This window comes from Rattus rattus, chromosome 3 (assembly GCF_011064425.1).
Source record: "Rattus rattus isolate New Zealand chromosome 3, Rrattus_CSIRO_v1, whole genome shotgun sequence".
In the NCBI taxonomy this organism is placed as follows: domain Eukaryota; kingdom Metazoa; phylum Chordata; class Mammalia; order Rodentia; family Muridae; genus Rattus; species Rattus rattus.
The window spans coordinates 20,544,030-20,571,800 of NC_046156.1; the positions used below are offsets into that span (position 1 = coordinate 20,544,030).

A 27,771-nucleotide genomic window follows, 5' to 3' on the forward strand; every position below is an offset into this window, starting at 1 on the left:
CCATCCACGTACATGGTAAGTGTGGGCTCAGCTAGTTCTCTGTCCTGGAGAAATGCCCAGAACATAGGAGATGAAACCTGGGGCTCTGTATGGAATCTGATCTCCTGGGAGTCTCCAGTGGATCCACAAGTTGTAGTCAGCCTCCTGACCGGAAACTCAAATGACACAGAACTGCAGCTGACCAGCTGCAGGGTCTGGAAGGAGTGACTAAAGCAAAGTGTAGAGAAACCCAGGAGGGCTGTCGCTCCCTGCGGTGAGCTGCACGGAACCAGCCCTGTCAAGAAAGAGCGTGTGAAGAGACAGCAGCCAGAATCCAAGTCAGAGCTGTGTGTACCCCAAGCGCAGCCGCCCGGTAGAAGCTGTAGGCTTCGTCAGAAGGAGGCAATGCTGTACAGACAGGTCTTAGCACGCAATAGGAAGTGGACGTGGGGACAAATCCTCTTCTGCTGCCTGCACCTGATGGTTCCCTGTCAAGTTCTCTCTTGGGTTAAATCCATCTGCTGCCTGAGTTTAACAGCACAACTCCCAAGATACAACACAGGGCAGAAGGACAAGAGACTGGAAGGGTGGATTGAGATATATATATATATATATCCGGAGATGTGTGACTGCAGTGAGAAGTTAAACTTTGTGGAAGCGTCAGGAGTGAGCATTCCCCACAGCTGAGCAAAGGCCTTCTGGGGGCAGACGGAAGAGTCTTGAGACGGTGCAGTTACAGACTTCAACAGGAAGTTGGAACGTGGAACACGGCTTGCTTCTTTTCTTAAGCCGAGTATCTCCTTTTTATTGAAAACGATGTTTTCATACAATATATTCTGATCACTCTTTCCGTTCTCCCAACTCCTCCCAGATCCATCCCATCTCTCTATCCACCCAATCCCATGCACTTATTTCTGTTTCTTTTTTAAAAAATAAACAAACAAACGAAAAACCAAGAAATGCACACATCCCCACAAAAGACCTGTAAGTCAAAAAAATACCCGTGTGAAGCAACATGGGACAAAAAAGTGTACAACAATGCCATTGAGGTCCTTTTGTGTTGACATCTACTGCTGGGCATGGAGCCTACTCTAGAGTGTGGTTAATACGTCTAGTGAGACGCCATTAGAGAAAACTACAGATGTTTACCAACTGAGCAGAGCTTCTTGGTTGGGGCGGGAACCTGGGTCAACATCCCCCTCAGCCCTGGAGCCATCTGGCTCAAACCTGCCCGGGCCTTGTGCATACTACCACAGTCTCCTTGAGCTCACATGTGCATCAGTCCTCTTGTGTCTGGAAGACACTGTTTCCTTGCGTCAGCCATCATCTCTGGCTCCTGTGGTGATGGCTTCCCACCTCATTCTGCCTAGGTCCCTGAGCCCTGAAGGGAATGTCCAATGAAGACATCCCATCCAGGACTGAGAAGCATAAATTTAATTATTGAAATGGTAATTTTACTGATTTATTCATTTTTGAGACAGGGTCTCACTCTGTAGCTCTGGCTATCCTAGAATTCACTGTGTAGACCAGGCTAGACTTGACCTTACGGGAATCTGCCTTCCTCTACCTCCCGAGTGCTGTAATTAAAGGCATGCACCACCATGCCTAGCCCCTGAAGTAGAATTTTTAAAAACTCCTTAATTTTCAAAAGTAATTTGCTCTCGATAAAATAAAAGTAAGTACAGAGGTCCTGGGGGTCCACTTGGTGGTTGGAGGTTTGTGTAGCATTCATGAGGCCCTAGGTACAATCGCCAGTAATACAGAAGTAACTAGAAATGTTAAAAGGAAGGTAGGAAAGTGGAGCATAGGAAAGTTAGGAAATAAGACAGAGGTACACCAGTGTCGCCGGGGAAATTCAATTATCCTTCTGGAAAGCAAACAGTTGTTAGATTTAGTCAAAAGGTTGTACATTCCTGAATGCCCCTAGAAAACTGCAGTGCACGTTGTATGGGGACCCAGGGGGAGCACCACACACACACACGCACGCACGCACGCACGCACGCACGCACGCACGCACAATGAAGAACATGGTGCCGCATATGACAAGACATGGCCCGTTATTCAAACCAAGGCTGTTAGAGGTCGGTGTAACAAATATCGCGAGCTGTTTGCTCTGGGGTTACGATGCGTATGCAGACATGAAGGAGGCAGACCCCATTTGAAGCATCTTAAGACTGAGGCTCTCTCTTGCCTAGCTCACTATTGCCCAAACGCAAACCTGGTCCTGGATTCAGAAACTGCACTCATCCCTGCGCCTGGACTGTGCAGCGCCTTTCCCACCACGTGGGCATGCTCCGCCCCTGAGGACGTCTCCAGCAAACCACGCCCTTCCACACCCTGAGTCTGATTACAGGCAGACTGCAGGCCGCATTCCTTAACACAGGGACAACAGGATTGTCACTATGGTTTCTCTCTTTGTCCCAGAGCAGTCCAGAACCTCGGGGATCGTAGCTGGCAAGACAGCTCTGTACCACGTGGCTCTCTGGGGACCCGAGCTCCCAACATTCTGCTTCTCCCCCATCTCCGGGATGAAGGATCCTTGTCTGGCAGACGGAGATGCCAGGGTCAGTAGCTTTATCTATAAGGAGACTCAGAAGGTGCACACATAGCTGTCACTTAATCCCCTGGGACCTAGATCGGGTCGTGTGATGGTGTCTCCCTCCCAGGGGGTTCCGAAGGAGGGATTCTGGGTAGGGGCTATGTAGTCCACCTGAACACATGTTCTTCGTGACATGGGGATGATCAGAAGTTTCTGCCCCTTTCAGTGATTGTCAGCCTGAACTTGCCTCTGCCGACCTTGGGCACTTTCCTCCTCATCCTTGGTGACTTAATGAAAACCAGCCTCTGGCTGGCATTTTGTTAAGGGCTTTGTGTTGTAATTATCTGTGTACAGCTTGGGCTGTGAGCTGAAGCAGAAGCCAGCAATAAATTACTGAAATGGCTCCTGCAGTTTAACACCTTTAATGGCGTCCATAAAACCCCTCAGCTATTGCAGCGTTCGTTTGGTCACTCTGCAGAAAGCCATCGCTGGTGAAGGAAAGCTCTATGTAGCCGGGCCACAGACTTTTATAAGTGCCAGAGACAAAGGGCTCTCAAGACCAGGAACGAGCTTTGCTGTCATTCCTACCTGTGTCCTCTCCACACGGTCAACACGGAGTGGACATCTCTGAGCTGGAGCCGCTGTCATCTGCACCAAGGGAAATGTGTGTACTGACCGGATGTCGGCAGTTCTTTGGTGAACTCTATGATGTGGAGAGCTTACTCCCTTTAGCAAGGGCCGCTGATGGAGTTGTTTGCTGAGGATGTATAGCATCTCACTGACGGAGGTGTTTGGGAGTATGTATAGAATGTAGGGTTCGTTTGTGTGGCAAATGGATGAGTTGATAAGTGAAAAGAAGTAAGAGATTTTGATTATTTAATTGCTGGAATCATCCAGCGGCACCTGTAACTTCCTGAGTTCATTCCTATATGAGATAAATGACAAATCTGGGGCCCTGCTAATCCCTAAAGGAACTCCAGCCTGAGTCTTATTATCAAATCACAGATTTGGCGTGTGCACGTGCATGTGCGTGTGCGTGTGCGTGTGTGTTTTCCTCGGAGCGATGTGATATTTTAGGACCACCCTAACAAAATGAATCACTTTGAATCACTCCGAAATAGCAAATAGCGATAGAATTACAGTAATTTATGCCATGCTTTTAACTAGAGGAGGAAATGCCACAGCTGAATGCAGCTGGGGACTCTCCTATTCATAGAAGCGCCCCGCCGTTTAGGTAAAGTGAGGGAACAGGGGGGAAGAGGAAGGCCCTGGCCGTGCTGTGTGGAGACTCCAAGCTGATAAAATAGGACACAGACTATTTCAGCTGTGAGTGAGTAAGGGCCTAAACGGGCTTTAAACACATCTGGATGGATCTGGTGAGGAGAGACGTATGTTGGAGTTCACATTTCTGTGGGAACAGCAAGTTACAGCAGAGGGAGGGTGGGCGGGAGAGAGTCCTACCCCAGCCGTTGGTGTTGGGTGAGCAACTCAGAGGACACCTGCTGTTTGGTGAAATGGCCTCACCACAGGAGAAGTGACATGACACGCTGCAGACTGGAGGCGGCAAAGCCTGATGCCTGCCCTAGTCTCCACTCTTCCAGCTCATTTTTCTCAGTTCTGGAGCGTGTCTGGGCTGGATGATTTTTAAGGATTTCTCCAGCCGTAGTGTTCTCAAACTCTAAGAGAACCATGGCGCAAACCAAATAAGCATTGCATGACAGACGAGCACAGCCAGCAATGGGACCAGAGGATGAAGTGCAGGAACCTGCTGTCCCTCGCCCTGGAGAGAAGTACGGGAGCTGCTGTCCTTCGCCCGTCTCCATGGGAGTGAGGGGACCATGTGCTTCTGAAACCTTCCTTCCCTCTGTGTTGAGCTGAAGCCAGCTCCATCACTCGAAACTGGAGGGACAGGTAGCTGCTGAGGGAAAAAGAAATGGCTCCTCTGGGTCTGCCAGAATGTGACAGAGGAAGAACCCAGAAAATCAAACCCAGTAGAAACAACACTAAAACGCCAAAACACTGTGGCTTTCACATTCCACCCAAGTTTGCAAACTGTTCTAACAGGAACCATAACATCATCCATTTCTAGTGCCCACTTGCACCCTGCCTTTCAGTTTTTAGTTTGCTTTTTGTCTTGTTTGTACCCTATTCTCCCTTTTCTGTTTCCCTTTGGCTTACAGAGTAACCCGAGTGGCACATCTCGGGGACGAGATACATGTACAGCAAAGAGGACCCAGACTCCAGAATGCTCCAGCCACCTCTAATGAGAAATAGGGAAGAAAAAGAGAGAAAGCAAAATTGACTTTCTCCCCTTTTAGTGAGTGACCGGTTTGTCCCTATTAGGAGACTCAAAACTTTCAAGAAAATTATAAATATATAATTCTTCTGTATCTAAAAGTAGGTAATATGGTAGAAGCTTGTTATGTGGCCGACTGCTGAGTGATTTGCAGGGTTAGGTGACAATAGTCATCTAAGGGCAGCACCTGTTGAAACCACTGAGCACTGGCTTCCTACATCCAAGTCCTGGGCAGTGCCCTCTGCGGCCAAATGATTTCCCTGAGATTATATCCAATGGTGTTAAAAATAAGACGTTCGCAACAATCTTACCTGGTTCGTATGGATGTTATGGAAGAGTGTAGATGTTTCTTTTTTAAAAAATTAGGATAAGAACCATATGATGAGGCCACTTCTCTCTTTCAAACAAATATAGACAAAGGAAACAAACCGTTTATCAAAAAGACATCTCACGTTCGTTGCATTACCCACAGTAGCTAAGACACGGAACCCACCCAAATGTCTGTCAAGGAATGAATAAAGGAAATGTAGCGACTTTGTTCCATAGAATGCTACTCGGCCTTAAAGAAGAAAGCCCTGGTTATTAAGACATTGTGCTAAGTGAAATGGGCTAGGCACAGAAAGAAGAGTACTACATGACCTCACTTACATGTGGAATTTTAAAATCCCAAACTCAAACAAGCAGAGACTGAAAGGTTGGGACTGGGGGCTGGGGCTGGGATTAGACAATGAGTCTAGTGTTTCAGCTAGACCAAAGGAATAACTGTAGCTTTTCTACCTGTAACCTGGAGAAATAATGTTGTACCTATCTGTGACACAGGATATTTGTGAAGTTAGAGAAAGGTGAAAAAAAAAAAAAACATGCTGATGCTTTAAAGTTTAACCTCAATGTGATGGATTTTAAAATGGAGTTTGTCATAGAAGAAAGGGGTTTCTTGAAGGAGGAGTTTCTGATGGGAAGTAACTGGTCTTTGTTGAATACAGCAGGCCATAGGGATTGTTCAGGACACAGGGAAATGTCACCATACCAAGCTTCACGATTGTAGTCCTCCCTTTGTGACACTTTCTGAGTGACACTTGCATTGTTTTGGAGTGTACTTCTTAAGGCTTACCACGATGAAAAGGGGAAATTGCTCCTGTCCCTATTTTCTTTAAAGTTTGGCACAAAAGGATTCTGACACTTCTACGGGGTCCATTTCTTACTTTAACGTACTTTCCAGTGCTCTCCAGGGGACCACATGCATTTATGCTCTAAATAAAGAGCTGTAGGGACACCTTGTTTCTTTATTCCTTCAGTAAACGACACAGTCATGTTTATAACAGCTTTGAATTAATTTCTATTTTATTATGTTTAATTCTGTATATGTGTGTATGAATGCATGCATGACTGTGTGTGCAGGCACATGTGCTTATGTTTGTGTATGTGTATATGAAAGAAAGAGAGAGACAGAGACAGAGACAATGTACACACATTAGAATGGGTACCCTTAGAAGCCTGAGGCATCAGATCTTCCTGGAGCTGGAGGTAGTGTAAGTCTCATGACAAGGGTGCTGGGACCTTAACTCTAGTCCCCTGAAACAGCAAGAAGTGCTCTTAATAGCAGAGCCACCTCTCTACTCCCACTCCTTCCTTTTTAAAACAGGGTCTAGTCATGTAGCCTAGGTTGACCTGAAACTAGATATATAGACGATAGATAGATAGATAGATAGATAGATAGATAGATAGATAGATAGATAGATAGATAGGTAGATAGGTAGATAGGTAGATAGGTATAGATAGATATAGATATAGAAATAGATATAGATATAGAAATAGATATAGATATAGATATAGATATAGATATAGATATAGATATAGATATAGAAATAGATAGATATAAATATAGAAATAGATAGATATAGATATAGAAATAGATAAAGGTATAGATATAGATAGATATAGATATGGATATGGATATAGATATAGATAAAGCTATAGATATAGATATAGATATAGAAATATAGGGTTGGGGATTTAGCTCAGTGGTAGAGCGCTTGCCTAGGAAGCGCAAGTCCCTGGGTTCGGTCCCCAGATCCGAAAAAAAGAACCAAAAAAAAAAAAGAAATATATAGATATAGATATAGATAAGATATAGATATAGATAAAGGTATAGATATAGATATGGATGTGGATATAGATATAGATATAGAAATATATAGATATAGATAAGATATAGATATAGATAAAGGTATAGATATAGATATAGATAGATATAGATATGGATATAGATATAGATATAGATAAAGCTATAGGTATAGATATAGATAAGATATAGATAAAGGTATAGGTATAGATATAGATATAGATAGATATAGATATGGATATGGATATGGATATAGATATAGATATAGATATAGATATAGATATAGATATAGATATAGATATAGATATAGATATAGATATAGATATAGATATAGATATAGATATAGATATAGATATAGATATAGATATAGATATAGATATAGATATAGATATAGATATCGCTGCTTCTACTCTGGAATTAAATGTGCATACCGCCGTGCCCAGCCCCGTGACACCTGACTCCTGCTTCTCTATAATGGAATGACTGGTATTAGACTGGCCCTCCTACTGAGAACAGCCATAAAGTTTGGTAACTGTGGTGAGTGATGACAAGCAAGGGGTGAAAAGGTTTAAATTCACTAAAGACTGAGTCCTCAAGGTAAGGATATACAGGGAAAGCCAAGCACGCTCACATCTGTTTTCTGCCTGGCTGCACTTTTTGAATCAGCACACAGTGGACCCCAGAGAAGAGTGGTGACTACACAGAGGGAGAGGATGGGGTGTTGGCTGTAAATGCCACTGGCGCTGGTGTCTGCTGATGGAGTCACTGGACGGAGAGGAGCAGACTACAGAAGCCTGTGCAGCCACGGGCTTCTCCTGTCTTTTGGCTGCATCAGCAAACGCGTGGTTTGGAAAGCACCGAGACAGAAAGCCCGTGTGAGCAGTGCGAGTCCGTATGCTCACCCAGATGTGCTGTGTAAACAGTAGTTTGACTATCCTTCGCCTATTCTTTCTGTTTGAAACAATCCTACAGAAATTGTTTCTATTTCTGTTTCTTCCTTACGTTCCATTTTTAAGGATAATTTGACAAAGACAGATGTTCAAATAAAAGGGGAAATCAAAGCTTTGCACCTGCACCTGTCTGCTGTTACCCCTTGCTGCAGCCATGGTCAACCCTACCGTGTTGTTCAACATCTGGACCAATGGCAAGCCCTTGGGCTGCATCCCCTTGGATCCATTTGCAAACAAAGTTCCAAAGACAGCAGAAAACTTCCGTGTTCTGAGCACTGAGGAGTAAGGACTTGGATAGAACGGTTCCCCCTTTCACAGAATTATTCCAGGATTCGTGTGCCCGGATGCCACTGGTAGTGGGTCCATCTACAGAGAGAAGTTTGTTTTTTTTTTTTGGGGGGGGGGTTCTTTTTTTTGGAGCTGGGGACCAAACCCAGGCTCTTGCGCTTCCCTAGGCAAGCGCTCTACCAATGAGCTAAATCCCCAACCCCTACAGAGAAAAGTTTGAGGATGAGAATTGCTGAAGCAACAGGTCCTGGCATCTTGTCCATGGCAAATGCTGGATCAAACACAAATGGTCCGGTTTTTAATATGTTCTACCGAGAATGATTGGCTGGATGACAAGCATGTTGTCTTTGGAAAGGTGAAAGAAGGCAGGAACATTGTAGACGCCATGGAGTGTTCGGGGTCCAGGGATGGCAAGATCACCATTGCCAGTGTGAATAGCTCTAATTCTTCTGACGTGCAGACATCTTGCCTACAGCACACCATTCCTTCTGTAGCTCAGGAGAGCGCTGGGACTCTGTCTGTACACCATAACCTTTGCTTTCGCTGAAGTTCTTTGGGTTCCAGATTTTCCTCATTCCCCTCAAAGTCTAGTTAGATTGCACAACTAAGTTTATGAGTGTGAATACAAACTGAATAAGGGGACAAAAAGAAGAAATCTAAATTTTTACTTGTTAGTAGTAAATGTTAAATTGCCCAATATCACCAAGCAGTGGTCTCCTGGAGGAGTCTGTGCAGAAATTCTTTAAAGGAGTCTTCCCTCTCTCAGGTGAACACGTTCACGTAGGCATGAACACACATCCACCTACCATGGGCACTAATTTAAAATTGGTAGCATGATTACCTTTAAAGATGAGGTAAGTTACCGTCTGTCAAACTTGACATTAACTGCTCCTGCTATTGAAAATTATGGCTTGACAGCCAAGCATGGCGGCACATGCCTTTAATCTCAACACTCAGGGAAGAGGCAGGCGGATCTCTGAATTCAAGGCTAGCCCTGTCTACATAGTAAGTTCTAGAACAACCAGAGAGATACAGTCTCAAAAACCAACCAAACAAACAAAAGCACAAGTAAAATTAAGAATTTGTAATCTTCTTGCTCAGAAAGAAGGAATGCTGGCATTCCTGTTTCCTTTTTACTATATAGGGTTTTTTTTATTTTTTTTTTTTGCATTTAGATGATGATATGAAAGGTTATTCATTTATCTTTTTTCTTTTCTTTCTTTCTTTTTAACGAATTATTTATTTTATGTATCCAAGCCCACTGTCGATCTCTTCAGACACACCAGAAGAGAGCATTGGACTTCATTGCAGGTGTTGTGAGCCACCATGTGGGTGCTGGGATTTGAACTCAGGACCTCCGGGAGAGCAGCCAGTGCTCTTAACCACTGAGCCATCTCTCCAGCCCTTTTTTTGTTTTGTTCTGTTTGTTTGTTTGTTTGTTTGTTTTTTGAGACAGGATTTCTCTGTATAGATCAGGTGGCCTTGAACACACAGAGATCCCCCTGCCTCTGCCTCCCATGTGCTGGGATTGAAGGTGTGCATCACCACATCCGGATATTTCCTTTTATATTTATTTTTATGTGTAAGAGTGCTTTCCCTGCCTGCGTATCTGGGTACCACATGCAAACCTGCCGCACCAGGAGGTCAGAAAAGGGCATCGACTCCCCTGGACCTGGAGTTACAGATGGTTGGGAGCCATCAGATGGGTTCTGCGAACCAAACCTGGGTCCTCTACAGGAAGGATCCTGTTCTTAACGGCTGAGCTGTCTGTCCAGCCCTGAAAATCTGTGTGTAATTTTTTTTAAGATTTGTTTTTACTTAGGTATGTGTGCCTGTGTGTGCCTGTGTGTGCCATATGGATATGTGTGCCAGAAGATAATGTTGGATCCCCTGGAACTGGAGTTAAAGATTATTGTGAGCCTTCTGGTGTGGATGGTAGGATTCGAACTCAGGTCCTCTGAAAGAAGTCAGTGCTCTTAACCTTCATACCATCTCAACAGCCCCCAAAGCTCATTCTTAAATAATGTTTAGATTTCCGGTATGTGTCTAAATTTTTCTTCCATGAAGTCTGTTATTAAGGATTATTCCCTCTGCCAATGGGCAAAAAGACACCTCGTTCATTGGTGATGCTGTTTTTATACCAGCCAGGAGCACAGCAGATGGCTGTCCTTTGTAAATCCTAGCTTAATACCTGGCTTGGTGGCCAAAGCTGTTTTATGCCTAGGACACATCAAATCAAATCAAATCAAATCCAGAACTCACTTTTTAAAAAAGCCAGACATGGTGACTTATGCTTGTCCTCAGAACAATGAGAAGGCAGAGACAGACAGATCCCTAGAGTTCACCAGCCGGCCAGCCTAGCCTACTTGCTGAGTTCCAGTCCAGTGTCTCAACAAACTGCCATAAACTGCCATGCCTTCCTCACCTCTATAGATCCCCCTCAGGAACTATAAGCCAAAATCACCTATTTATTCCATGAGAGAGAGAAAGAGAAAGACAGAGACGGAGACAGACAGAGACAGAGAAAGACAGAGGGGCAGAGAGAGAGAGAGAGAGAGAGAGAGAGAGAGAGAAGTGGTTATCCTCTGACTTCCATGTGCAAGCACCAACACACAAATGCATCTACAGAACCAGGTGATGTAGTTGAGGAGATCTCCTGGCAGAGTATCAGATGGGCTGCTTGGATTCTTGCTCCTTATAGCAGTATGTGAGAGGGGTGGTAAACTGAGGAAGAACTGAAGACTATCTGATCCCAAAATTACCCAGGTGATAGGCATATTAGTGAGGGGTGGCTTTCGGTCAAAGATCAACTCATAGAAACCTAGTCTGGGGATGAAGTGGACATAACTGACTTCAAAATCTGTTTTCATAATTTAGAAAACGTCTAGGAAATACTCCAGAGAACCTCGGTGCTCCTACAAAACCGAAGGCACTGTCCCTCAGCTGTCTCAACAAACCCCCACCGTAAAGAGACTTATCTTAAGGAGATTTATTAGCCGAGCTTTTGACTAAAGGAACAAATCGTGCCTACAAGCCTTGTGCAGGTGATGTAAAAAGTTTGGGGAACACACATTGCCAGAAACACTGTAGGGTTGAAACAAAGGGACAGAAAGCATAAGACATTGCAACAAAAACCCACCTTCAGACGCACACACTTTAATAGACAGGAAAGGGGGAGGAATCTCTTCACTCTAATACAGCTTACCTTTAATGGAGTGAAAATGATCCGAGGGCAAAGCAAAAACCCCAGGTCTTACAGCCAAGAGCCATAGACAACCTCTCCGAGGACAGGGACTATTTAAATCCTAATTATAGCATTTGCAGCATGTGTCTGCTTGGACTTAAAACTGCCTTCTGTTTCCCTTTCGACATGAGGAAATCCATAGGAGCCATCCTACACATGTCCATCATTTTGCGTCAGACGTGGGAGGGGCGGACGATGTGTCTCTTCAGTTACAGACCTTCAGGTGCAGAGGGACTGACACCCTGGTGCAACTAAGCCTGGGGTCCTCACCTGCCTCTAGGCCCAGCTCAGATGATGGGATTCTGGGTTAGGCCCTGCATGAGGACACGATCACTGGGGACTAGAGAACACACTGTAAGAATCGGCCACTTCTAGCATCCTTAGTAACTCGAGCCCCTACCAGCATGTATATAACAGTGATCTATGCAACCAAAAGGGGGTGCTGTTAACACAGCGTTGCCTCTGTAGAAGGCTTACAGCTTCCACGTAGTGGGTCTCTCCTGTGGGTGAAGCCACTGCCTTGTCCTGAGGCACAGGTGGGGAAGGATAGAAACTTCCCCCCCAGTAACCAGCACTAACTCACCAAGCCTGTTATGAAGCTGACCCTCCATCCTCAGCCAAGCCTTCTGATGGCACCAGCCTTGGTCAACATCCTGACTGGAACATTATGATAGATTCAGAGGTACAGCCAAGTAGCCAGACTGCTCCTGAGTTCCTAGCCTACCGAAATTAGGTAGTAAATGCTTATTGTTTTAAACCATTAGGTTTTAGAATAAACTTTTTTTAAATTGATAGGTAATAGGACCTATCAATTCCCAGCACCTATATAAAGAGCTGAGACCAGAGGCCTGTGGTTATAACCCCAGACCTCGGGCAGCAGAAACAGTGTCCCCAGCACTTGCTGGCCAACCACTCAAGCCAATGAGTAAGCTCAACTTCATGGAGAGATCCTGTCTCAAAAAGTAAGAGAGAGGCTAGAGAGATTATTCCGTGGTTAGGAGCCCTCATTCCTCTTGCATGAGTTCATCTCCCAGTGCCCACAGTGTGGCTTAAAACCATCCAGATCTCCAGTTCCAAGGGATCCAATGACAACCATCCAGAACTCCAATGCCCAATGGGATCCAATGCCCGGTTCTGATTTCTACAGACATTAGGCACACGTGTGGTACAGGAACACACACACAGGCAAAACAGTCATACGCATAAAATAAAAATAACCTTTTGAGAGGAGGGGGAGAGAGAGAGGGAGGGAGAGAGAGAGAGAGAGAGAGAGAGAGTCCGTCCAGTGTGCTTACAGACAGTGATGGAGAAAACCTGAAGCTACTTCTCGATTGTGTCCTACCTAATTCAGCTTGTGCAACGAAAAGGTCACACAACTGACTGAACACCTGAGTGGCTGAGCAGCACCTGTGTGGCTTTCAAATATGGATTTGTGCTTGTAATTGCTAGTTACTGAGGGGAAGCCATTGCTGAATTTGAAAGCACAATCATCAGGGATGAAAATAGAGATGCCTCTGGTGATAGAAATGGTCTTTCCACCTGAACCAGTTCACCTATGACCAGTCTGCCGGCCATGTTCCATCTACTTGCTTCTCTCTGTGCTCTGGAGTCCTCAGATGCCTCTGGCTGCGATAAAACCTCCCCCTTAACCATACGCTGTCAGTGGCCTTGTCAGGTTATACAATCAGCTGTGTGCCTCCGCCCACTTGATCTTCCAGGACATCAGTGCAGAGCAGTAGGGACGAACAACGGGAAGACAGTAAGGGAGGTGACAGGGCTGACAGTGAACAGCATCACCAGACCTGCAGGACCACGTGCACTTCAATCCAACCGTTAGACTCCGCCTCCAGCTACCAAGGGCCGGCAGTAATGTCTCAGGACCTCTGACCTTCCAGCCACGTGGGAAAGAAATTCCTTAGGCTACGGTGTGCTAAAGTGCGGGGCTGTTTGTGACATCTCTTGGGTAAAATCTTACAGAGAGCTTTTGCAATTGGTTGTGGTGAATTGTGTGGAGATTTTTATACTAAATAAAGCTCTTTTCAAACAAAACAGTGACCCAGGAGGCCTGTTTGAGTGCACATCCCTGCAGGGTCTCCAACTCTGGAAAGGTGAGTTCCATTAACAGTGAGTGACATTAAGAGTAAGAGGAGACCCTGCAAAGCACTGTAGATGGGAGACTGGTTCAGGAAGACAGAGAGAGAGAGAGAGAGAGAGAGAGAGAGAGAGAGAGAGAGAGAGAGAGAGAGAGAGAAGAGGCAGAGAGACAGAGAGACAGAGACAGAAAGGGAGACAGAGACAGAGAGAGACAGAGAGAAACAGAGAGACAGGGACAGGGACAGAGAAACAGAGACAGACAGACAGACAGAGGAAAGAGAGTTTGGTAATAATCTGTGATCTTTCTCTAATGAATTGAAAAGATCAGACACTCCAATTTCTGTAAGTAGAGGGCACTGTGCAACCTTCCTGCTCCTGGAGGAGAGCTCTCGGCCAAAGCCTGTCCCATTCACTTGGAGAAAGCAGCAGCCTGACCCTGCAAGAAACAGAACGACTGCATTTTCAGTGCTTACAGAGGGAAAGCGAGAATGCTGTCCTCAGCATTTCTTTAACCAGGAAGTACTAAAGTGCCACTTCCTGGAGCCGCCAGAGTGTGGATTTCCTGTCTCAGATTTGCAGTTCTTTGCAGTCACTCCACTTGTCTCATGAGATATCAAAGACTTGGCAAAAACAGATTTACAATCGACTCTGTCGCAGATTAATACATATCATTGCTGATATAATGAGTCAGAGGGAAGGGTTTTTAAGGGAAATGAAATTCAAAGCATATTGTGGTCTAAAAACATATTTGAAGATCCCAGCTCCATGGATAACAAGTAGGGATGGAGAGGAGAGAGAGTGGACCAGCATCCTTTGGGAAACCATGTTCATAATTCTCAACACTTCAGCCTTGCACATTGCCTTGGGCTATGGTTCAGTCGGTAGAGTGGTTGCTAGCATGCACAAGACCCTGGGTTTGATGGTATATGGTTTGGTGGCATATGCCTATAATCCTAGCACTTGGTAGAAGGATCATGAGTTCAAGGTCACCCTCCACTACAGAGGACGTTCTAGGCCAGCCTGGGCTACAGGAGTCCGTGGGTTTTTGTTTTTGTTTTTAAAACACACGCACGCCAAAAACCAGCAGCCTGAAGAGCTAAGTATATGTTACATTCAGACCTTCTGTGTGGCTTGCACTGGGCAGGGCAATGCGTAATCACCAAAAGAACACAGGTCAACCCAGAGAAGAGTCTAGAAGATGACACGTTTTGTGGTTTTCTTAGCAAACACAAACACTGTAGAGCGCTGACTGCAGGCCCTGATGACCTCCAAATAATGCCAAGCCACAAACGACTTCTCAAAGCCACTTTACAGACTGGCTCTGTAATGAACAAGGCACATCTGGGCACAGCAGATTTACTTCCTTAATTATGTTTTGCTCGTGGTGATATTAAAACCCGCCTGCATTCCCCAGTCACCTCTGAAAGAGAAAACGGCTGTGGGAACCTGACGGGCAATGAGATTAAAAAAAAGAGGATTGATGTTGTCCAAGTGTGAAAAGTTTAATAATGAAAAGATTAGTATCCGTGAGTTTCGGGTTAGAACATGACTTCTCTTCCAACCCTCTATTCCTTCCTCTCTGCTCCATGCTTTCTTTTTCTTCCTGAGAATACACGGATGACTTAGAACATGGAAATGGGGCGGGGTGGCGTTAGTGACCAAGGGCACCTTTTCCATAGCATGAAGACCTGAGTTTAGATCCTAGCACGCATGTGAAAAACCAGGCATGGTTGTGCACACTTTAACTTTGAGTGGCAAAGACAGGAGGGTCTCCGGGCCTTGCTGGCCACCCTAGCTAAAAATTACTGAGTGAGGCCCATGTTCAGTGCAGGAGACCTGCCTCAAGGGAAGAAGGTGGAAACGGACGCTAGATTCCTCTTGCATTCTCGAGGCATACACACGCCTGCACATACAAAATGCACATAGAACACAGCACAACACACATTATGGAAAATGTATGCTATAATCTTTATGAAATAATGATTTGTGGAAAAGAGAAACTATTGTAATTTACCGAGCCCATTCAAAAGGCCACATCACATAAATTGTGTGTTTTAATCTTCCCTAAAACGCTTTTAAGAAAATAGATGTAGACATGAAGAATCTCATACTCGGAGATATTTACACAATGAACAAAAACTTCAGCTCTCCATTTAAATATTAGCCTACCAACCTTCAGGCCTACGACCTTTCCACCATATAATAAGCTCTGGCTTTTGTTCTTCCAATCTGTCAACAACCTGCGAGTGTTAACAGAGATCACGGGAGGCCGCTGCTTTTGAGCCGATTCCTGCCTTTGGCCCCAACAGACTGGACCAAACCAGAATGTGGCTGCTCGTGTTAAATGCTGTAGGGTCAAAGTAAAACCTTAAAGAAATAGATATTTCCCTCCAAGATTTTCCCCGAGAGCAAGAAATTCCACTCTACCTGAGTCAGCAGTAAGCGAGTGCCCTTGACTTCAACCCTTTTCCAAAGAAGCAGCCCAGAGGAGCTGATGCTAAGCTCCTGGCTCCTTCTACTGCTCAGCTTTCTTGTTCTGCTCTTGCAGACCCTACAATCCCTCCGTTGGCTGCCGGGAGATTTCATTCTATTTGTAGAATGGAGGCTGCCCTGATTTATGAGTAGCATCTATAATCCAGTCAGATCTGGAACCAAATTTCCTGTGATTTCGTCTTTTGACAAGGGCTTGGGTGACACTTTCCTTGATTGAGCTCAAAAGTTGCCCAGACATTTCAAAGTCACCGCAACTTGTAAGCAGCCTCTGGACGATCTCCTCTTGGTAAAGCTTGGAGCTTTACTCTCTCATTTAAGCACCACAATCGCTTCCTCTCGGGGGATCATGAGCCCATCTACGGGTGAGAAGACAATGACTTATCCGACTTAATGTTTTCTATTTTAATTGGTTTCCAATGCGTGGGAAGCAATTGTTTTCTAACTGGGGTGACTTTGAAAAGAAAGAAACTATGGGGGCAAGGGAACCAGATTGAAAACCCACCAAGCCACGGATAACGACATAAAATGTACCTCACAGAGAGTAATCAAAGGCTCTCTGTATATTCAAGTGCTACTCAGAGAAACAGCCTGGGTCATGTGAGAGAGTCTGCTATTTCCAGGTAGGAAAGAGTACCCCCAGATTCTACAGACACACATGAGAAGAAAACCCTATCCTTTCACCCCATTGCTGGATTCTTCCTCAAGCATTTCTCAAAAGCCCTCCTAAAACGTTTAGCAAAAGCTTTTCAACTCAGAACACACAGGTTTGCCATGCGGAAGTAAATCAACCATTCGGCCTTGGGCTTTTCCTCCATCAACCGCTTAGAAAGCTTGACTTGAATTGCTTACAAAGCTGACCTTCAATTCCCCATTGCCACAACTGATATCTTCATCATCCCTGAGTTCTCCAAGCCATCTCTCTCTCTCTCTCTCTCTCTCTCTCTCTCTCTCTCTCTCTCTCTCTCTCTCTCTCTCAATATCGTTAAGTCATGTGACTGAATGTCCCTCTAGGGGAGAATATATGGTGCGTGGCACCCAGGACAGACTCAACGGATTTTATTTTTCTGTGTAATTTGATGCCATGGGTTGTGTTATTGTTAGAACCCAACAAGGACACGATGAAAGAAAATACAGCGCTCCGTCCTGGTCCTCGAGGAGTTCAATAATGCACTGGATGATACAGAACCTATGTAAGCAATTACATACAGCTATTCAGGCAAGTGATATATGACATGAATTATAATGAGCTGAACATCCTGGGTTGGTTTCTGGGATAGAGGAACCTGGATTGGGGACATACCTCTATCAAGTCCACAGATTAACTTGATTACTAATTGAATGAGAGAACTAACTCACTGTGAGCAGAGCCACCCTGGGCAGGGGGTTCTGAACACCCCTGGGTAGGGGGTCTTGAGTGGCAGATTCAGCAAGCCACGGGGAGCAAGCCAGTAAGCAGCACTCCTCTGTGGTTTCTGCTTCAGTTCCTGTCTCCAGGCTCCTGCCCTGTCCGTGTTTCTCACTGACATCCTTTGATTTTGGACTACGATCAGACACACAAGCTATTTCCTCCCTGAGGCGATATGTCCATCTCAGCAGTATGCCGCTGAGGTGCTGAGTGAGTGAGTGACCGGGCGAGGCGGCGTTTCAGCTGCCTTGACTGCAGAAGGCACTTCTGAGGAGGTGTGGCTGGCACAGAGACCGGAGTGAAGCCCACAGCATCTCAGGGGACACATCGCATCGCCACAGCACAAGAACCGAAGTTTAAGGGAAAGGTTTGGCTCCAATAGCAAAGGCCTGCACAGGGAGGGTAAGAGAAGGAAACTTAAATGAGATTTGATGGACCTTGAAGATCTGTAAAGGACCCTGGGAAGGTTCTGGGCCGGTGGGTGACACAATCTGGTTTATGGTTAATAAATAAAATCAAACTGAGAGGGTAGTAGGAGCAGAAACAGAAAGGCTGACTAGTTCAAGGCCAGTGTGATGTCCAAAGGAGAATGAGCTATGGAGGGAGGGCAGGAATGGTGGATGTGAAGAGAGAGGCAGGAAGAACATTAGCCACAGAGGAGAAAGATGTTCTTTGTGACCTGGAGGAAGGCAGAAAGCGTAGTGCCCATGCCCACGAGGCGGAGCAGGGCCATCAAGACCCACAGTAGAGCAGCAGGTGGCAGGAGAGAGCATAGTTCTGAAGGGTTTTGGCTCCTACGGAAACAAGAAGTCTAGGAAGAAGCTGGCGAGCAGGCAAGGACTCCGTCACAGAGATTAAGAAGCTGCTGTGAGGTGGCCAGGAAAGCAAAAGCGTTGGGACATTGTAGGAGCCAATCTCAGGGCTAAGACTCGAGTCAGGAGTTCATTTATTTGGTTGAGGTAACTGGAGAAACTCGTCCGAATGCATGCGGCCCCCATGCATGGCTAGGGTTAAAGATGATTAAGAAGTCATTCCCCGATTAGTACAGTGGTGCATACTTTAGTCTCGTCACTCAACAGGCAGAGGCGGGTGGGTCTCTGAGTTCCAGGCCAGTCTGGTTTAAAAGGAGTAAGATCCAGGACAGCCAGGGCTACGTAGAGAAACTCTGTCTCAGCGCGCACGCGCACGCGCACACAGTTGTTCTCTCACAGTCTCTTCTACCGTACCAGCCCTCTGGGAAGGAGAGAGCCCTCTCTCCTGCAAGCTTCCAGAAGCAGTAAGCTCAGCCCCAGTCGTAGAGCACCAGCCCTGAAGGCACTTGACCACTTGGCTACAGGTTTGGGCTGTGATGCCTGGGAGGTCAGCGCAGGAACCCGGCTCGCCCTGCCGATTGCCCTGTGACTTCAGTGTGTGGTTGGGAGACAGCAAGCGCGTCTGCTTCCCACAGCACAGGCCCTGGAACACACCAAGCTTAGTAGAGGGGCCTTAGACTGCCACTATGAAGACTGTCACGGTGCCCTTCTGACCCTGAGAGAAGCAGACAAGATGGCCGAGGGGTGGGGGTGGGAGGCAGCAGCCCACACATCTTAAGTCAAAGCTGTACTGCTGTGCTGACGTTAGTGAGGAACACCCAGCACCGCGCACCCATTTTTCTTGGAAAAGCTGCGATCAAGTGCCCGTTGTACCCCATTGGTGAACACAGCTGTGGATCCCTGGCTTTCTTCCCACCCTTGACATGGGATCCTTTAAGGTGACCTAAGTCCTGCCCCGGAGCTGAAGGAGATCCGAGTGGGGACAGAGCCATTCACCGGAGAAACAATACCCCACAGAGCATCCCTCTTGCCAACTGTACCGCACTGTCTCTGCAGCTGCTACCCTGCTATGGGCTTCCGATCCACTGCAGCCAGAAATGACCCACAAGGGAGGCTGGCTGCTGGGTCACTCACTGCAAGACAAGGTGCGGGCTAAGGCCAGAGTCCACATCGAGCATGCCCCGTCCACCTATGGCGCCACAGTCAGAATGCCCTCCTGCTCAGGCACTGCCAGTATTTGGGACCTGGCCATTGCTTGCCAACGCGAGCCCCTAAAAGCCAGTCGGGATCAGCAGCAGAAAGCTTCCATGCAAGTCTGCTAGAAGAACAGTCACCTTCCTGGGCGATAACATCAAAAGCCAGTGTCACCAAGAATACCAGGAACAATGTTATCAGCAAGTCAGAGATAGGGGAGTGTGTGTGGAGGCGAGATGCATGTTCTCATTAAAATGATGGCATGACCATAGCTGGCAAGATCAAGTCGAAAATAGAAGTTGTTTAACTGTTTAGTTAGAATAGATATCTGAGCTTGGCTAGTGACCAGTACCTGTGAGTCCAGCACTGAGGAAACAGCACAGGACATTATTTTTTCTTTTTTTTTTCTTCCTTTATTTAGTCACTTTACATCCCAATCTCTGACCCCTCCTCTTGGTCTTCTCCTCACACAGTCCCTCCTCCCATCTCCCCTCCCCTTCTCCTCTGAGAGTGTAGGGGCTCCCCCTGAGTACCCCCCGAGCCTGGCACATCAAGTCTCTGCAGGACTAGAAGCATCCTCTCCCACTGAGGCCAGACAAGGCAGCCCTCTTGGGGGAACGGATTCTACAGACAGATAACAGCTTTAGGGACAACACCCCTGCTCCAGTTATTGGGGAGAAAGACATCATTTTGAGACCAGTTTGTATTATATAGCAAGACCCTGTGTCAACACCAACACACACATGCACACACATATGAACATTCATGCATACACACACACACACACACACACACACACACACACACACACAGAGCACACACACACTCCTCTGAACCCAAACTTTTGAAATCCGAACCCACAGGTCCAGATGTGTTTTGCTTAGGTCTGTAATTAAGACAGAGCCTCCTGCAAATACCCACAAGCCCTGGTGTTTATGAATAGAAGCATCGAAAGTTACAGTTTGCAAATCTCTCTCAGATCTCTCCAGACTGTGGCCTTCTGCCAGCATTCTGTCATCAAATCTACAGAGCCGACATGACAGCTATGCTAAACAAGAACCGTGCATGGCAGGGAAAACAACCAGCACATCAATCCATCAGCATCCTGCTCACACACCCAGTGTTAGTTATTAAGATTTTCTTGGGTCAAATCGCCACCATCATTGACACCATTAATGCCTGTGACTAAGTGATGTATTTGAAGAGTCGGGCTTTGGGCATTTGGCAGTTGGGGCCTAAGGCTAATCAAAATGCTCATAAACCCAGGCTTGGTCCCAGCAGCATCTTCCTCGGGATAACAAATAGTTAGTCTGATGCAATGAAACCACAAGTCAAAGTCTGATTCATGAGTTTCATAATGACATTCTGGGGCCACATCCACTAGCTTTTGTTTAAACTGTCCCCAATTGCTACCTGAAGGATCTTTTGTGAAGTGAGCATTCAGTTACCGACAGTTTCTGATGGATGATGGTTCAACCCCATGTTTCGACTTTACAGCGATGTGAAGGCAGCATGTGCACTACAGAAGCCACTGGACTTTTAAATGGTGGATCTCTCCGGCTCGCCCTGTGAAGCATAGTCCTCTTCCGGTGCTCAGTGGCAGTCACTGGTCCCAGTCAGCCATGTGATCATGAGGGCACTCCGTGCTTCTGAATATCAGGAATTTAAGCTTCCAGGGGGTGTCCTAGAAGTCAGTTAAAACAAATAGGGGCTGGAGAGATGGCTCGGCCGTTACGAGCATTGGTGCTCTTCCAGAGGACGCAGGTTCAATTCCCAGCACCAACCTGGCAGCTCTCAATTGTCTGAAACGCCACGATCTGACACCCTCACATTGCAGACACACACGCAGGCAAAACATCAATACACATAAACTTTTTTTAAAATGAAAAAAGAAAGAAAGAAAGAAAACAGCCCACAAACAAGCAAACGAAAACCAGAATACAAAAGGAACAGTCAGGGCTCACTGAGATATAAAAACAGCACATGTCATCGCTGCTCACAGAAGTGGGAAATAAGACCGGAGTACCTGTTTTTAACCACCCGACTGGAGGGAAATCCAATATAAATTTTAGTCTAGTCATTTATCTGTACAGTCCGGTAATGGTGGGTTCCTTTTTCTTCCGTTACAAATAAATTGTTACTCTAAAAAATGCCACTCTGAGAGTCCACCTCTGGGAAGTGACCCTGATACAGTTCTACAAAGCCCTTCAGAGTGGAGCGGGAGAGGGCCGTGCAAACCTCTGCTATTAGCCCAGGCTTTGCCTCTGCCGGCAGGCTTTGTCCTTGCAATGTTGCTCCATCCTTCGAAAAGAACCGACTGCTTCCACTGATCCTTTTGTCCGACCCAGCAGGAGTCTTTATTGGCAACTTTTTCTATTTATTTTTTCACCCAAAACCTTTCTCTCTACATGACCCCAAAATTCCCTCCCGGTTTAAGAACCACGCCTCCGCCACGTCTTCCTTCCCACCTCACCACCAGGCACCACTGGAGGGAACAGGCACTTTCTTCTACCACAGTGTCAAGTGTCTGCGTTTCTGTTTCCTTCGGAGAAGGCCATTGCCTTCTGTTCGAGCTTCCTCTCTCTGTAGAGGTATTTACTTCTTCACCTCAGGTGTCAAGTTTGGTCAGTGATGCTCGAGTGGCATTGGGTCACTAAGAAGCTTGACTGTCATATCAAGCACCATCACAGTCATCCACAAAGTTAGCACACACCAGCAAGGACTTGTTACTTCGGCCTGAGTCCTGGTCTGAGGACGACCCTAAAGCACAGACATGAAGAGCTAAGTGTGCACAAGAGAAACGAGCCCTTGTGGGCCGAGCCTCTGATGTTTGCAGCGTACCCCCAAGCTGTCTGCCACAGTCCTTAAGTTCTGATTCCCATAATTCCCTTTCTGCCCCAAATATCACCTTTGCTACAGTAGAGTCCTTTGGTGAAACAGAGATTTTCTCTTCTCTTTCTATTTAATTACAAGAAAGCACTCTTGTTCATTTATTTATTTTGGCATGTTTCAGAGAACAACTTGTGGAAGTCACTTCTTATCTTCCACCATGGCGGTCTCGGGGATTGAACTCAGGTTTGGCAGCAGACACCTTTAACCACAGAGCAATTTTGCTGCCCCCACCCCCATTCCCTTTCTGAATTATTCAGCAGAAAATCAATTATGTAAAGCCAAGGAAAGTGGTCATTTGGTGAATAGAGGAGACATGTGGTGGCCGAGTACGGTGCCAGTACCTGAGGACGGTACAAGCATTTGATCAGATATGTGAGGTTGTGAGGGCCAAGTGCCTCTTAGCAGAGGAGGGTCTTGCAGTAGTGGAAGGGGAAGGTGACAGTGGCCCCTGTTTGATGAGACTGGAACTGGAGATGTACTATGAAAGTAGCTTTCCAAAAATTAGATGTTGCTTTTTTAGCCTACTCTTCATGGCCAACAAACTGAAGGAAGACTGAAGATCTTCAACATGTGTGGTGGCCCTACAGTCTGAGGATCTGCCCCACCTCTCCATTCAGAAATTGAAGTTCTAACCTCCAAGATGCTGATGTCGTCAAGCTAGAGCTTTGGGAAGGTGATTATCTCATGAGGGCGGGATGGCCGTGAATGGGATTCGTGACCTTAAACCAGAGATACTGAGAACTCACTTGTCCTTTCCCAAGGTAAGGACTCAGAAGAGGCATCCAAGAGGAAATTGAAGCTCCCCCACCACACACTAAGTCCACCAGACCCTTGATCTTATGCTGACCAGCCCCGCAGAACTGTGAGAGATGAATTTCTGTTGTCAGAAGGCATCCAGATCCTGGTGTTTGTCACAGCACCTAGAACAGGCTAAGTCAATGTGCTTTGAAGTCCAACAAAAAGCAGAACTCACCATCTGATACCCTGTTGAGTGACTCCACTTTCAGACAGGTTAGCAACGCACTGCTTATTCCTGAGCAGGCGGGGCCCTGCCTAGAAATTGAGACTGCACTTTCCTGCCATCCACAGCTCAGAAGGGTTTTATACATCTTTATGAAACTGATTTCCCCACAGCTGGATGCCGCACAGGTATCGCTTGATCTAATAATTCTCCTAGAACAGGAAGAAGTGAACCCCTAGACCCTGGGATGCACATGCATACAGAACACAGACCTCATCCTGTGCCGTCCTGTCACCTAGTGACCAGTATACATTCAATTCATTATTTTTTCCAATAGGGTTTTTAATTTTTAGGAGGAAAAGAAATTTTGAGCATCATCAGTGTTTGGAGCTCATTTTGCCATAGTGACTAATACACTTCTACATTTTGTAGCTACCTCATTAAGATAAAGGAATTCTCTTTCTTTTTTTAAAAGGTTATACATATATATGTATATGTATGTATATATATATGTATATATGTATATATATACTGTAGCTGTCTTCAGACAAACCAGAGGAGGGCACTAGATCTCATTACAGATGGTTGTGAGCCACCATGTGGTTGTTGGGAATTGAACTCGGGACCTCTGAGAGAGCAGTCAGAGCTCTTAACCACTAAGCCATCTCTGTCAGCCCCTCTTTCTTTCTTCCTTCCTTCCTTTCTTTCTTTCTTTCTTCCTTCCTTCCTTCCTTTCTCCATTCCTTCCTTTCCTTCTTTCTTCCTTCTCTCCCTTTCTTTCTTAGACCAGGTCTCAGTATATACCCCTAGCCAGCCTAGAATTTGCTATGCAGACCAGATTGGTCTCAAGCTTGAACTCATAGAGATTTACTTCTTCTGTGTCCTAAGTCACCATACCTGGCTTAGGAATTTGATTGCCACAGAGAAAAAAAAATCCAGACCATCATCTTTTACAGATCTGCACAGAGGACCAGAGCTTAAGAGAGCTAGGTAGGAAACGCCACAGTGTGAGGGTCTTGCTACCAAGGTTATTAAGGACCCTGTAGAAAAGGGAAGTGAAAGCTGGTGACAGAAATGTCCATCACAAACTATGTCAGAGGATGCTGTTTCTTCTAGGGACAGAGAGAACATTCACGGCTTGACCTGGGCTCTGGATCACTTGATTCAGAGTAGAAACATGCGAGTCAGTCCCCAAAGGCTCCAGACATTTCCTGGCCTCACAGAAGCTTCATCCTCTGATTGTCAGGAACCTCGTCTGTGAAAGGGTACGTGTTCCAAGGCAGAATCGGGGGACACAGAACGAGCCGTCTTTAGCCGCTGTAACTAGGCACTGGACACCTGTTTGATATCAGATGCTTCTCGGGGAGCCTGAAAGGTCAAGATGACAACACGCGGCTCCGCTCTTTAGGCTAAAGGACAAACAAATGGGTTGTGCTCTGTGAAGCGAGTGGGCTGCAGAGATAGAAAAACAAAGGAGGCGCTGACAAAAACCGAAGGTCTTGAGGAGGGCGTTCACAGAGGATGCAGCCTCGAACCTGCACCTCGGAAGTCGCTTGAGAGGGGCGACAGTGAAATTCCAGAACTTTGGAACTTGTTGTGGGGGTGGTTGTTGTTTCTATTCTTCATTATTAATTTTTATATTGTTCTGAGCAGTAAGATAATGAAGTTTGTTTTTTTTTTTTTAGTGGAAAATGGGCAAAAAAATTTCAAGTAAAAATACAACCCTCCCCAAAATATCCAATGACCCATAACTGTAGAGGCTCGAGGCAATACTTTACGGTGATGGACACTCTGCCATACTTCCTTGCTTCCTGTATCCGTTGCCTTTCTCCTCACTCTCCTAGCAGACCTACCACGGCCACGGATACCTAGCAGAAGTAACTTCCTGCAGCAAAGACTGACGTTGGCTTGCGGTTTCTCAGGGACTTCGGGCGTGGTAGGAAACGCAAATCCAAGCACTTTGGTCCCATCAGTTGAATCATGAGACAGCCACAGGGTAGTAGAACAAGAAAGAAATGGGCGTAGCCACAAACAGCCCACCCTCAAGGACCTATTTCTGCCATCGAGCTCCCAAAATGGCACACCAGCTGGGGACCAAGTGTTCAGACACACGAGCTGTGGCGGAATTTACCTTCAGGCGTTAGCATTCCCCTCTCCTCTGAGTCTTAATATAGAACTGCATTCATACTACATATTTACAGCGCTGCATACTATCCCTTCTCCAGATGATTCCTATCGCTAATTAGCTTAGGAAATCAATTATTTGATAGCATCTTGCCGTTCCTCCAAACAGACCTCTTTGTAAGCAGCATCTGCTGTGGCTTTTGCTCCGTGTGTTCAAACACCAAAGGGTGTTTCCGTGCGCAACCCTTTTCTTTTTTATGTTTTAGAAGTTGACATCCGGGGTTAAAGTTTGTGAAAATTATTAGTGCGCTTGATAAATATCTATATTGCTTTCTAGAAAGGTTGTGCCAATTTAAATTACCCTCAGTGATGGACGGTGGTGCCTTTGAACTAAACCCCTTATCAACGTGGCAGAAAAAATTTAAACATAAGTTTTCATAAGATAGATTTCTGCTAAAATGAACTAATATCAGCTGCACCTCTCATTGAAAACACTATCGATTTTTAGTTTAATGGGTAAAAGTTTGCATTTTTTCTCTAGTTACACACACACACACACACACACACACACACACACACACACACCAGATGATCGAGTTTGTCTTTGCCTTTAGGGTCTATGCTTGTGGAGGAGAAACTAATCTTTAAATGTATTTGATTGAAAATTTGCCATATTAGCTGAAAACATTTCCCTCAGCTCATTGTTTCTTTCTGACTTCTTTGTGATGCGGTTGCCACTCAAGGCTTTTACTTTTTGTGTTTAACGTTTTCAGTCTTTTTCTTCATGTGTTTATTCAAACAGGGTTTAAAGTAGCCTGAGGCTGGACCTGTAGTCCCAGCTGCACAGGAGGCTATGGCAAGAGGGTCACGAGCCTAAGTCTTTTCAGCCTGGGCGTAAGCTCAAGCCAGCCTAGAGAGACTCTTGTCTTCAAAAGCTTTCTAAAAGGATCGGGGCTTTAGTCGGTGGAAGAGAATTTCCACAGTTTAGTCAGAAGTGTGATGTTCAGTTGGAGATTTCCTAGCTACCTTTATTCTTGATTTCTATTTTAATTCCATCGCGGTTAAGGGATATTATGAATGTGATTTCCATAGCCCTAAAATTGTTAAGGTGTGTCTTATAGGCTACAATGTGTGTCCTGTTTTGCTAAGTATTCAATGGGCACCAATGAGAGCCAGGCGGTTCTCCATGCTCACCACCTCGCTTGCAGCTTGTGTTGTCCAGCCATGGTGAACAGGGAGATGTTGAAGTCTGCAGCAGTAACAGTGGATTTGCCTATCGGTCCTGTTCCTTTCAGCCCTGTCATATTTGCCACTTTAGCTGAAAGACATGTCCTTATCCAGCTAATTTGCCTCGTGTGTGGTCTTTGGTTGATGGGTTTGGTTTGGTCTTTTTTCAAGATACAGTTTCTCTACACAGCTCCAGCTGTCCTGAAGCTCCCTACACAGACGAGGCTGGTCTCAAACTCACAGAAATCTACCCTCTGCCTCCTGAGCGCTACCATTAAAGGCATGCACCACGGGCGCCCTGCTGCACCATGTGCTTGACGTTCATCGCTAGGTCCGCATGCCTTTAGAATGACTGTGTGTTATTGGAGAAGTTACCCTTTTATCAGGGTTCCCTTATCATCCATTCTTCCTCAGACCCCTCTTACCAAAAGTCAGGCCCAGGGCTTCATACATTCCAGGCAGGCAGTCTGCCAATTGACCTTCATTTTATGTTTCACGGTCTTACGTGTTCCGCAGCTGACATGAGCCGGGGCTGGGAAGATGGGCTCAATAAGTGTTTGCTATGCAAACCTGAGCCCTAAACTCCAGCGTAAAGACAAAACAAACAAAAAACAAAGGTGTGGTAGTGTATGTCTTTAATCCCAGACCTGCGGAGGCCAGGATAGAAGGCTCTGTGAGGGTTGCTGGCCAGCCAGTCTAGCTCCAGGTTCAATTGGAAACCCTGTCTCGAAAAGTAAGATGGATCCAGGTAGGGTGGCAAAACCTTTAATCTCAGCACTTGGGAGGCAGAGTCAGAAGGATTTCTGTGAGACAGACAGACAGACAGACAGACACACACACACACACACACACACACACACACACTATAGTGAGTGCAAGTCCATGTGCTCAGAGTCATTTTTTTCATACAAATGAAATTCCAGTCTACAGCCTTCTGTTCCTCGGTTCCTCTTAGCCAACATCTCCAAAGGTTGTCCACGTTACTTTCCCATATTTTAAAACATTTTTATTCCTACATTTATTCACATAAGGCAGTGCTTGGGAACTTCTTTGATACTGACCTCCACTTTAGAAGACTAAACACCCATTACCATTGTTGTGTGGGAACCGGCAGTTAAACTGAAAGAAACCACATGGCCTACTATGTGCTT

General features: G+C 45.9%; 1 pseudogene; it reads left to right on the forward strand.

The window, feature by feature from the left end:
* The first annotated feature begins 8,040 nt into the window (after positions 1-8,040).
* On the forward strand, positions 8,041-19,544 carry LOC116895230 (annotated as a pseudogene).
* The last annotated feature ends 8,227 nt before the right edge of the window (positions 19,545-27,771 follow it).